The sequence below is a fragment of the Bicyclus anynana genome, chromosome 5 (assembly GCF_947172395.1).
Source record: "Bicyclus anynana chromosome 5, ilBicAnyn1.1, whole genome shotgun sequence".
Taxonomy (NCBI): Eukaryota; Metazoa; Arthropoda; class Insecta; order Lepidoptera; family Nymphalidae; genus Bicyclus; species Bicyclus anynana.
In genome coordinates this window covers 2,570,650-2,584,514 of record NC_069087.1, presented here as the reverse complement: position 1 = coordinate 2,584,514, position 13,865 = coordinate 2,570,650, and the positions used below count along the sequence as shown (strand labels likewise).

Genomic DNA, 13,865 nt, shown 5'->3' with positions numbered 1-13,865 from the left:
TATTTACCTCATAATGGATGTCCACAGCTGGACATATAGCGGCTTCCTGTGACCCCCTTGATGGCGTCACTCTACATAGAGTGATCTGCCAAAATTGTATTTTTCATCCATTTTCACACCTGGGTCTATCACTATTTCTCTACTTAACTTATAACTTATCATTTAGTAACGAACTAACGAGTATGAGTATTGATCTACATTACAAAGAATTAGTAACTTTTTTAAGGGCAATTACATACGTTTTTATAATAAACTACTACATGAAGCCACTGGAATGTCTCTCAAAAAGTTCAAAGTGTTTATTAAACGCAAGCTTTTAGGAAAGTCTTATTATAGTGTTAATGATTATCTAAATGATAAAAAAGCTTGGTGTTAAACTGTATTATACAACTGTGTATTTAGTTTTAAATACGTTTGTAAAATGGTGGTAAACAAAAAAAAATAAACTTTGGCTGAGTTTGTTGTGGGCTCTTCTCGGACCAAGGCGTTTTGGAATCCTCGTAACTTTAATTTTAAGTGTTCAGCTGTTATTACCACCGTTAGATTAAATTAAATTATGACATAATCCTGACCTTTCAAAAGTGCTTGTAAACTAAACCTAATTGAAATAAATGAATTTAGAATTTTTGATCTTGTTAAAATGTCTCAAGTCTGCGCTACCAAAACTAAATACGTACCCATCCAAGAAAATTCTCTCGCATACGTCGTCGGGTACAAATGAACCTTTTAAGGTAAAGATTGTTTGAAACATTTCATTACACTGAGCATTCAGTTCAAAGCGGAATTGAAGTGAAATTGAAGAATTCAACGGATACATACATACACCCTCATGTGAAACGGCGCAATTTACCTAAACACTCTTTGAAATGAGTTTAATGACGTTTTCAGTTAAATTACTGAGCGTATTCTTTTACGTAGCCATAGAGGAGCATAAAATGTTATTGCCGTGAACTTGTAAAATGCAATTAACAACCTCATTTAGCGTAGCGTTTGAATTGAAGTACGTATAAGTTTGTTTAATATTATTAAGGACTAGCTGACGTCGCGCGGTTTCACCCGCGTGGTTACCGTTCCTGTAGGAATACGGAGATAATATATAGCCTATATATAGCCTTCCTCGATAAATGGACTATCTAACACTGAAATAATTTTTCAAATCGGATCAGTAGTAGTAGTAGTTCCTGAGATAAGCGCTTTCAAACATACTCTTCAGCTTTATAATATTAGTATAGATATTTTCTTTGACTTAATTGTAAACTTTACTTTCGGTAATAATTATTAATATCATCATAACTAGAGGGTTTACGGATTTTCAAGCATTTCTTTACAAATTAGAGCTTCTGGTACAAAGCTGATTTACTTGTCGTTGTTTCTTTTTGTTAAAGAAAATAGAAGACGTCCGTCGATTCGTCTAGCTTTTTGCGCGGTGGATTTACAAGACGAATGTCCTGGGTTCGATCCCCGGCTGGGCTGATTGAGGTTTTATTAATTGGTCCGGGTCTGGCTGCTGGGAGGCTTTGGCCGTGGCTAGTTACCACCCTACCACCAAGCGATTTAGCATTTCGGTACGATGTCGTCTAGAAACCGAAAAGGGGTGTGGAATTTCATCCTCCTCCTAACAGGTTAGCCCGATTTCATCTTAGATTGCATCATCATTTACCATCAGGTGAGATTGTAGACAAGAGCTTACTTGTAAATAATACAAAGACTAATTATTATTATTATTATTATTGACCCTCACCAGTACCATTATCCTATGGTCCATATAAAGTTTATGCCGGCAACGAGTAATTGTAAAAAAAATATGATATATTAACAAAAAAGTATTCAAACAGTCTGTTTCTACTAACGATACAAATTAAACAAATTATTAGTAACCGTTAAATTTTTCAAATTCAATTAAAGTTTATTGTCACGTGTTCGTAGAGGAGCTACGTCGTAGCAAACCTTCGGAGTGCTACGACGTAGCCATTACACTTTTAAAAAGCGAACAAGGAACGTGAGTTTTTTTACCATCCTGCAAAGTTAACGCTGCTTCAGACTGGAGTGGGTGAACAAAAGCCCGCAATGCTATTGTAAGGAAGCTACTGACCCCGATCCATTGTGTAGACGCTAAAAGACTTTATTATAAGGCGATATCCTTTGAAGTGTAAGAAGGATGCTCTTTTAAAAGCAACTAGCCCGGACGATGATTGGTAGTTTTTATTGAGCTTTAAGAAATGAGAAGCGGTTGAAATTGGCTAAAAATGTCATAAAGTGGTATTTCAGTTTTAAGCTCATTTATAGCAATTCCTAATTACAGAGAGACTCTTGCTTTCTTCTGCGCATAAGAAAGGATGGAGTGAACAGAAAGTGAAAGTATACGTCTTTTAAAGACAAGATTCTTGCCGGCTCGGTAGAATCTACTTTCTAAATTATATCACTCACTCACTGATAAACTTGACATTCTTTAATCTTTGTAACATAAAAATGGTACCGACTTCCAAGACATATTTCAGTTATTTTAATTTTAACACAAAATTACTAAACCGATTTTCATGAAAATGAAATGGGTCTGGTCTCTTTCAAAAAAGAATTTTCAAAACTGGTTAATAAATAAAGAAGTTATGAGGTAACAAACATTAAAATAAACATACGTGTCGAATTGACAACCTCCTTTTTTTTGACCGATTTGAACCCAGGACCTCGTTTTTCGAAACCACGTAGGCTAGCTATTGGGCCAACAAAGCCGTCTAGCTAAATACCGGGAACAAAGACTTACAGATCAGACTATTAGCACCAATTAAGCTATCCCCAATCACCAAGACACCAGTAATTACAACCCCATCACTCATCGTTCATTGGATTAGATTACGTTATACTTAATGCACCGCTGAAGGACCATTAAGTGTCGTTTATGCAAATCTCCCTCCATCTACTCGACAACGTCCTCAAAGACGCCATTTATCACGTGTCCATCAAACGTCACAACTTGCACGAAGATGTACAACTCTATCGAAACTATCGACTTCACTTTGAATTTGTTTAAAATTTATTTGATAAATCACTAGAGTATGGAACCTCATTTGATCGATTTTGACATGATAAAAGATAGACAGACTATGTAAGCATTGCAGTTCTAACTATACATATTAATCAGTCGTTATGTTGGGTTACTAAAGTAAAAAATATTGTAATTTATAAATTCGGTATTGGGACTTTTCTTTATAGACAAATACATTTATAGAAAAATTGGATTTCTATAAATGTATTTGTCTATCTTATACATATTTATAAAAATTAAACATATCGCAGGGAACAGCTGGTAACAGGCGAGAAGGAACTCTGTGTTTGGAAGTCCAAAAGGATTATATTTTACAGAGGAAGTCGATCGATTAGGATGAAGATGTGATGATGATTCTGCAGTTTCTAAAATACTTTGCTACAAAAGATTACATCTTGATCGATTATTGTTTAAACAGCAATCATTGCCGTATATAAAAAGAGATAATCAAAACATCATTTAGGAAATCGTGAAAAGGAAAACCAGTCACTTTTTCATCCGCGAAATCATCCGGCAATAAATCCACGCCAATCATGCTGAGACATCGTTTTCCATCTGCCTCCCCCTCCCCTCTACCTTCTGGCGTACAACCGAGATAATATATCATTGCCTTCAATAACCTGCGAACAGGTTGTACGTGGAGGTAAGAAGTTACAAATGATTCATTTTCGAATATAAAGTGCAGGATATAATTCACACATTCAGTGCTTATAAGCTTATTAAAGCTTAGATAGCATTATAGTGCTTGTAAGCTTATTATAGCATATATAGATAGCATTTAAAAACAATTCATATAAATAAAATTGAAGTGTCCAACTGTAATTTCAAAACAACTGTGTTTTTTCAAGTGCAAAGTTATTTACACGATACTAAAACATAATCAAATAGTTTGAAATTTTTCGTCTGTTACCAAAAATCGTACGAAAAACATATTTGTCGTAGAAAACGTAGAGTCATTAATAAAAATGTGGACAGAAGCGCTGACCTAACCTTGGCCATCGGCTCTATCATTTAAACTAGGTACGCTATGCTTAAACTCACTAATCGCTTACACAAACCACTCTTAATTTTTACTATTTTATCATGGTAGTTGTTGACATAATGTATGAAAGGTATAATATACGACAGGTATATAGATACGTAGATAGAGCACCATATTACGCGAGTTTTATTTGATCTGTGCTCTAAATAGCGCCTTATCTGCTCTTAGTACATCCACGTGTATGTAACAAATACACACGTACTGTGTCTCGTAAACTTGCTCTAACTGTCTCGCATCAGGTGAGGCGTTTATTTCCTTAATATTGTATACTAGCTGTGCCCCGCAGTTCTCTCGTTGTAAAACCAATTGTAACTGACTTAGAGTCGCAATAATAATTTAAAATAAACCCTCGCCAAATTGTCTACTTATCTATTTTGATATTTGATGTATAAAGGCTAATTTTCAATGGTGATATATAGGTAGTATTGATTAATTGTTTAAATACTAGAGCACCATCACCAATATAGCTTAATGAGGCCCGAAGCAGCAATGGCAACGGGTGGGTACATAGGTCGAATGGCCGATGGACATTGGGGACCCAAGTCATTAGAATGGCGACCTTAACACCGGAAAATTCAGTGTTGGTTGAACCCCCACAAGGTGGATTAATGACATCAAGAGGGTTACAAAAAAACCCAGGATGCAGGTGGTTCAAGACCAAAAAAACAAGATGGTGTTTGGAAGTTTTTACAAGAGGTCAAATGCACAGCTATGAACGTTTTTTATTTTTAAAAAAATATTTGCCATACCTTTTTTAAATACGACCAATATTCCCATTTCCCTCCAACTAGTTGAGAAATACAGTATTGTTGAAGTGAGTACGGTACGGAGTGGGTAGTTAGAGACCTGGTTGCTAACTATGGGTCTTATAAGAAGGCTCAAAGTCTCTCAGCGGTCAAAGTAGCGAGCTATGCTTGGAGTTTCTCTGCGTGATCGAATAAAAATATGGCGATCCGCAGACCAACCAAAGTCACTGACATAGCTCAGCGAGCGAAATTGAAGTGGCAATTGGCAGGTCACATAGTTCGAAGAGCCGACGGATGTTGGGGTCCCAAGGTGCTGGAATGGCGATGACGCACTGGAAAGCGCAGTGTTGGTCGACCCCTATTAGGTGGACTGAGGACATCAAGCGAAGACCGTTGTTTTTGGCAGTCCATGCAGCAGCAGAGGACGTCCATCGGCAGATAATGATAATGATGATGATGATGGCAATAGTCCAACGCAGTCGGGATCGAACTACCCTTCGGTGATAAATCCGAATGCTTTACCGTTGAGCTATTGAGGCTCTTTATTTGACTAGTGCACCTAACGTAACTTATTATTTGAATAGCTAGCACTTTAATAATGTTTATCACCTACGTATCGTCAGAACACGAACATTTATGTAAATTCTTTACGATTATATAAGGCGTTGCGTTCCCTTACACGTTTTATTCCTCCTTCGCCTGCAGTCGCCACCCGTCACGATATTCGTAACGATCAACGTGATCGTAAACTGAAACGTGACGTTCGGTGTCATATTGAATTTTATGACGAATAAGTAAGTCATTTTGTCTTAAACTGTCCCTTTTTAGGGTTATACAGGGATCTGCGTAAAATATATCTCGCAAGACTTTATGGCTCCGAACAGATTTATTATACGAAGGCTCCCCGTGATTCAAGATATGTGAATATGATATTATTAATAATACTAGTAATACGAGACTAGAAATAATCTATACAAATATTATAAAACTGAAGAGTTTGTTTGAACGCGCTAATCTCAGAAACTACTGGTCCGATTTGAAAAAATATTACCGTGTTAGATAGCCCATTTATCGAGGAAGACTATAGGTTATATATTATCCCCGTATTCCTACGGGAACGGGAACCACGCATTGAAACCGTGTGACGTCAGCTAGTACCAAATAAACGTTTAAACACTACTCGGTTGTAAAATCATTCGTCAATCAAGTCGACAATCAAGTCAAGACATGACGTCATGATATTATTGAATAATATCATATTATTGAATAATGTCATGACGTCATGTCCTGACTTGATATGAAGATGGGTTTTGACGTGATCGGTTGATTATATACTCTTAAGAGATTTCAAGAAGATAGTCCGTCGAAGGATTTTGGAAACATCGGCTCGTCGTTTGTGGCTTCACATTTTTTACCAGGTTTTCTTAAGAAATAAGAAAGAAAAGTTTGTAAATTATTTAAATTATTCGGCTTCGTTACATTTTTTCGTCTGATTTTCAGCGAAAATAGCAATATAAAGTTATTCATTGTAAGTTCTTCGATTCAACAAAACAAGTTTTCAAATTGGGGGCACAATAAAAAGAAAATCGAATAGAAGGCACACCTAATATCGTGATGGAACCTATAAAATATGGCCCCCATTCGTCAAACTTCAAAGGTTGTGATTAACTCATAAAACTCGTTTGGGATATTGCATCCCTCTGAATTACTGTCGGTTAAGAGGCTTCGGCACGCCATCCGCGCGTATTATTTACGGCCTGCAGAGCCTCCTTTGTTTTCGTTTTTATTGGTGGATTACAGACGTGTTTTTTTTATGTACTTTGATTAAAATAATCTGACACGTCACGTACTACGGTACTGCGGTACTATGGCTACGTTTACGTGCAAAGTGCAGGTAAATGTTGTTTTACGTCGAATAATGCGGGAGAAATTGTTTTCATATTTCGCTTTCGTTTAGGTACTTTTGTTACGAAAGTTTTGGTTACTCTTTAACATGCAAACTATTTAGTCTTGTTTATTGAAGTTAATGTACGTACAACGATTTGCTTATGAGACCCTGGAATGTACGCAACCTATGAAATATTAGATTTTTCTGCCTTTCCGATAAATTTTCAGTAACATTAAAGTAAAGAGATAAATAAGTCTATACGAAACCTCTTACCTTCGCTAGTTCTAGGCAATAAAAGATAATAAAAACTGATGTTACATAGCATCTTGGAGAGTATGTTAAGCCTTTAAATTAGAGTTTAAGACAATATAATATCATTGTTTTAAAATTGAGAGCCTCAATAGCCCAACGGTAAGAGCGGTTGGACTCATCACTGAGAGGTGGTGGTTCAATCCCCGCCCCGTTGGTCTATTCTTGTAACCACTCCTAATACAGTCTTTCCCGACTAGTTGCTGGTGAATGAAAGTATTGGTCATATTTAAAATATATGGTAAATGTTAATTAAAAAAACACACTTATCTCCAATGCAGGAAGATAAGTGTGGTTTAAACTTATATGTATCACCATATCAGCCGATGGACGTCCACTGCAGGACATAGGCCTTTTGTAGGGACTTTTAAACATCACGATACTGAGCCACCTGCATCCAGCGAATCCCTGCGACTCGCTTGATGTCAGTCCACCTGGTGGGGGGGTCGACCAACACTGCGATTTCTAGTGCGGGGACTCCAACGTCCATCGGCTTTTCGAACTATGTGCTCGCCCATTGCTACTTCAGCGTCGCAAATGAAAGTCTAGGTAAAAGTAGGTCCTTAAAAATAAGATGATAATAATCATAATGATGAAGTATGGCATTACAGAGCCTAAAAAACTTAATAAAGTAATTTTCTTTAAGGCCAAGGTTCCTCGTTGTTACAAAAGTGATTTAAACTTCTAAGTTAAAGCATTTTCTTTATGAAGTACAAAGAGTGACAAAAGACGGCGCGATCTCTGGGGCGCGGAAAAATTGCGTCGACCAAGCTCTACTAATTAACGTTATGTACTCTTACTTATCACGGCTTAGGGTGTTATCACACTGTTTATGATATAGCGGACGACGAGGAATTTAGTGAAGTGGTAAATGTATTACTTATCTCATCGATATAAATCGTTAGATGGGTCCCGCCATACTAAAGAACGCACAATTTTATGTCATTACAAAAAAACATGCACGCACATCTTATCTTATCATCTTATCTGTGAGTGGACGTGGACTTAAAAAAATACTTACTGTATTTTTTAATTTTAATCCCTTAATTATGTCTTCGTGTTCATTTTGGAAGTGTAAAAACACAAGCCACAACATGAATAAATGTGTTACGAGTGATGACGTACTCAATGTGCGAAACCATTGACAATTCCGCGACGCTTTGAGGCCCATGAGGATATGTAACAAAGGAACATTTTGTGATTAAGCTTGAATGAATACACAAATAAATTGACGATCCCAAGGGGCTTGTGCTTAAACGTCTATCAAAAGACAGGCACATATTTGCGTCAATAAAATTGTAACAATAATAATAAAATTATTAATTAATAGGAATACTTGTTATAACGGATGAACACAAAATTGTGTTTCATGAAATATTGCAGGAATGACGCTATTTCACTCTTTATTGTATGTTATAAACATATGTGTGAGAGCCGTGATAGCCCAGTAGATATGATCTCTGCCTCCGATTCCGGAAGGTGCGGGTTCGTATCCGATCCGGGGCGTGCACCTCCAACTTTTCAGTTGTGTGCATTTATAGAAATTAAATATCACGTATCTCAAACGGTGAAGGAAAACAACGTGAGAAAACCGGCATACCAGAGAATTTTCTAAATTCTGCAGTCTGCCAATCCGCATTGGGCCAGCGTGGTGGACTATTGGCCCAACCCCTCTCATTCTGAGAGGAGACTGAAGCTCAGCAGTGAGCCGAATATGGGTTGATAACAATAAACATGTGTACTTACATAAACGTCTTTGAAGTTAATTTCAGACTAAAAACTTTTTCTTTAATTTTTGTACATGAAATTTTAATCAAAATGTATATACTAAATACATTTTAATAACATACAAGTTACAACAATAGCTCGTTCAGGATGTACTCATCTTAGATATGCAGAATCTCATAACAACTACATCCGCTTAAGCGCCCGCTTCGCGCAAACTACAAGTTTCTACACGAAGCTTGACGGCGCGTGGTAATTCGTTTACGTTGTGCTTAGTTTAAGCTTATAACTAAGTTATCTCTCAGTTAGCTTTATAGAAGACGAAGCTATCGCGAATAGACGGGATTAAAGGACTGTTACGCTATTAGGTTAAAACTAAATAATTTGATTTTAATTGTGATCATGGATGTTTGCTGCCAAACAAATAACAAACTTGGTACAAGTTTTTTTTTTATTTTATTATTCTTTACTAGTTAGCCCTTGACTACAATCTCACCTGATGTAAGTAATGATGCAATCTAAGATGGAAGCGGACAGCGAATTTGTTAGGAGTAGGATGAAAATCCACACCCCTTTTGGTTTCTACACGACATCGTACTGGAACGCTAAATAGCTTGGCGGTACGTTTTTGTTGGTAGGGTGGTAACTAGCCACGACCAAAGTCTCCCACCAGCCAGACCTACACCAGTTAAGAAAACCGCAACTGGCCCAGCTGGGGATCAAACACAGGACCTACATCATGTAATTCCACCGCGCATACCACTGCGCCACGGAGGTCGTCAAAACTGACATGAAGACTAGTCCGATGAAGATTACATTTCATGAACCGTTAGAGAGTGTAACGGAACCTTCACTCGCTACCTATCAGTCCTTCAATCCAAGGCGCGCTGCGAGCGGCTGCGCGTGCCGCTGCATCGCAATTTGGATCGTGCCGCGTTGCAAGAACCAGCTCATGATTAAGGGCCCCGTATGGGTTCGAAACTAGTCGGGCATACTTAGACGTTGTATCACGTGAATTTTAGCCGTGTTAGGTTAGCCTGACTTCGAATAACAAGGATCTGGGTTCGAGTCATGCTGTGAAATAATAAACGTTAAGAAGCTGATGGTGTCACACCCCGTGCTTCGGAGAGTATGTACATTAGTCTCGGTGATTATCCTTACATTTGATAGTAATCGATTTACTGAATGCTAATTTACTGGTTTAAAATGCCACACTGGAACAAGGATGGTAATTAGCTTCAATCCAATCGCTACAACCTCTTTAGTTAAGAGTACAACCTCTTCGCTTTAATAGCATACCTACTTTTGCACATTTTTTTTAATTAAATAATAGCTATAATTCCCTTATGGCTATTATTTATTTATTCCGGGAGAAAATGAAATATTCGGGACCCCTTAGGCTGTGGTTCAAGGTATAAGAGAATTATATAGGTTTTCAAATGAATCTTCAAAATATGACCCAGTAGCGGGCGCGCGCCAATCCGTTCGCCTGATATTCTGTTTTTTATAAATCAACTAGCGGACGCCCGCGACTTCGTCCGCGTGGAATTTGGTTTTTGACAAATCCCTCGGGAATCATGGATTTTTCCGGGATAAAAAGTAGCTTATGTGTTAATCCTTGCTATATAGTATATGTTAATACCAAATTTCAGCTAATTCGGTTCAGTAGTCGAGGCGTGAAAGAGTAACAAACATTGATATCATCAAAATCATCAGTTTTCGCAAATCTGGGGAAACCATGGATTTTTTCGATATAAAAAGTAGCCTATGTGTTAATCCAGTGTAAAATCTATTTCTATTCCAAATTTCAGCCAAATCGCTTCAGTAGTAGCGGCGTTAAAGAGTAACATACATCCAAACAAATTTTCGCGTTTATAATATTAGTAGGATGAGAACCGGATATGACGTATTGATTGACATTTTAACGGCCAAGTGGCTTTTCCGCTTAAGCTTATCGCTTGCGCTATTACAAAAGGGTTGAGCGTGTACTGACAGCCACAACCCAAGATCCAGTAATTAAATATTTTAACTGATTAACTACGCAGAGGACCGAAGAAAGTGGTTTAAGGTGCACGGGGGAAGTATTATTTTTAATTTCAGCCGTGACGGGTTAAGATTTAGATGCGACGTTTGAGTGGGTAGAAAAAAGATTTAACTTGGGAAAAGGGTTGAAATGGATGTTCTTAGTTATTACCCCTTAATATTAATCTTGTTATTTATTTGAGAGGGTAAAAATGTTGGAATTTGAGATAAGAAAGTAAAGCCCTACTAGCCTAAAGACTCGAACTTAGAACTTCGTGATCCAAAACTTGGGCTAACTGGTTTAGCCTAAAAGTTGGATCACTAATTTTAATGTTATTCTAACTTTTAATAAACGAAACAAAATTAATATCTAACATTTCTGAAGCAGTGACTCAAATATGTCAGAGTAGTAAACGTCAAACATTTCGAATATTCTCTTTTCTCTCTCAAAAGCTTAACCAGAATAAAAATGTAACAACAGAAAACTCTCCTGAGGAAATAACAAAAAAAAACAAACTATAACTTAATAGATTAATAATTAAACTTGCAGAAGTTTAAAAAGGAAAAAACTTCTTTTGATAGTAGAAGCAAAGAAAACCAAAACAAAAGGCTTGAAACAATACAAAAACAGCACAAAGTTAATGTACAGTCCACCAACGGTGCCAACTTGTAACGCGTTTTTGCTTCAAGGCCCGTTTCAAGACAACTTTAATTACAAGACTTCTAGTGTAAGGCTCTGGGGGGCCTTTATATCTATAGCTATAAGGTTGAAGATGAAGTGAAATAATATCTAAGAAACAGCGTAAAGGCAACTCTCTACTAAAGAGGGAATAATATTATACGTATTTTTATTATTAAATGGATTTGTAACCGATTTTAGAAAATGACTGTTACGATTAGATTGTATACGCATACGAGTAACATCGCAAATAAGCAATATACAAGATATTGCTAATTTGCGATTTTACTCAATACTTCTCAATTTTTCATCAATTTTTGTATTATAATTTTATTGACTAATCAATTATTTTTCGATTTCTTGCGTATTGCAGTATTAAAGGATTAGCTTGTATCGCCTCGCCTAGCTCGTGTATTTGTTGGAGGGCCGTCCTAAGGTAGGGAAATTTCTTGGGCCATTCCAAGGGGGCGGGATTTCTAATCATAGCGTCCGAATGCTCGATGAGGCTCGGCTCATCAAAGTTCTTGGATTAAATTATTTTACGGCGAAATAAAGATTAATTGAACCGTTTCAGAGGATTTACGTGTCGGTGTGGCATTGCTCGGTCATTTTGAAGATGTTAATGTTTTGAGTTAATATTTACTTTGTAGGAGAATGTTGTATTTTTCTTTGGTAACTACGTATTTACTAAAAAAACGATATTCCATTCGCAAATGTGGTACTAGAAATGATACCTAGAACTGGCGTCTGCTTTCTTACCTGAAACAAAAAAAGACAATGTTATAAATAAATGACAAAAATAATTCTCTGGAGAGAAAGATGCCTAAAACAAGGTCAGGCCTTCCATTTTGTAGGAGAGGAGATAAATGGAGCTTAGACACCATACTGTTCCATTGCGGGTTGGTGGGATTTGTCATTAGGGTGATAATGCTACATTAACGGCCATTATCGGATATTATTGATAAAGACCGGGAGCGATGGCCGATTGAAGTTTTACCGCCAAGGGACTTAGCGTTCCGGTACGGTATCGTGTAGAAACCGAAAGGGGTGCGGATTTTCATCTTCCTCCTAACCCGCCCGCTTCCATCTTAGATTGCATCATCACTTACCATCAATTGAGATTTTTGTCAAAGACTAACATGTATAAGAATTAAAACATAATCTATACTAATATTATAAAGCGGAAGAGTTTGTTTGTTTGTTTGATTAAACGCGTTAATCTTAGGAACTACTGGGCCGATTTTAAAATTTCTTTCAGTGTCAGATAACCCATTAATCGAGGAAGGCTATAGGCTATATATTATCCCAGCATTCTTGCGGGAACGGGAACTACGCGGGTGAAACCACGCGGCGTCAGTTAGTCGTTTTATTTACATAGATATACCAAATTACCAACCCTTAACCACTTCAACTATGAAGACGTGTCAACAAATCTAAGTAATATTCCACGGAGGTTCCCGATCAATACAGTAACTTCCGATGGCAAGTTATTCTTGGCTTTATAGAAAATTTTATTTCCTCTTTCATGGAATTCACACTGAATATCGGCTGTAGGGGGTGGAGGGGGATGAGTGAGGAGAGGGGTGGCAATCCAAATTATAATAACCGTGACGTTCAATGAAAAGATTTGTTGCGTTCTGGTGATTAAGGAAATGCTTTTCTGTGTCATGAGCACGGATTTTGTTTTGAATCAATATTTTTTGAGTAAAGGTCTATTTTTAAAGAGGAAGCTTTCGTTTTATTCGATAGTGGAATTTTAAAGAACATTTTAGTAGACACAACCAGGACGCCCACCTTTTAGGAGAGGGGATATGGAGCTTTAGCCCACCACGCTGCTTCAATGCGGATTGGTGGGCTTAGAGTGCTAATGTTGTAAAATGTTGCAGCACACTATTTTGATAAAGTAATGTATTCTTTTATTAAAGTATAATTATCAAAATATTTTTGGTAAGTAAGAAAATTGTCGGGTAGTTAGTATAGGTATAGAGGGTGGGTATTCTGTTATACACTGACAATTTCTAGAAAGAAAGAAAATCGCAGTATGTCATAGCTTGAACCAGGAGTCGAACCCAGGACCTCGTAATTCGAAGCATGAGACTAACCGCTGAACCAACAAGGTAGTTCTAAATACATTAGTGATACTTCCCTCTAACTTTAAGTAACATTTATCCCATTTAGATTTAATAAAGTATCTAAAGAAGCCATTAACTGTATAAAAGCTCATCCAAAAAATTCCGGCCCTCCTGCTAATGTCCCGTGGGAGGGAATAATCCCTCCATTTACTTTAAAATTCAGTTTATTTTGTCATTAAGTTGTTTGATACATAATTTTTGTTTATAGCAATATTACTGCGGGCTTAAGCAGTGTTTGATTTGTTGTGGGTTGGTCCAAGTATTGCAGAAATTTTAAAA

At 37.1% G+C, this 13,865-nt stretch overlaps 1 protein-coding gene across 5 annotated transcripts in view; it reads right to left on the bottom strand.

Moving 5' to 3' along the window:
* Window positions 1-13,865, bottom strand: part of LOC112047515 (uncharacterized) — a 475,328-nt gene that overhangs the window by 48,774 nt on the left and 412,689 nt on the right. The window lies entirely within an intron of this gene.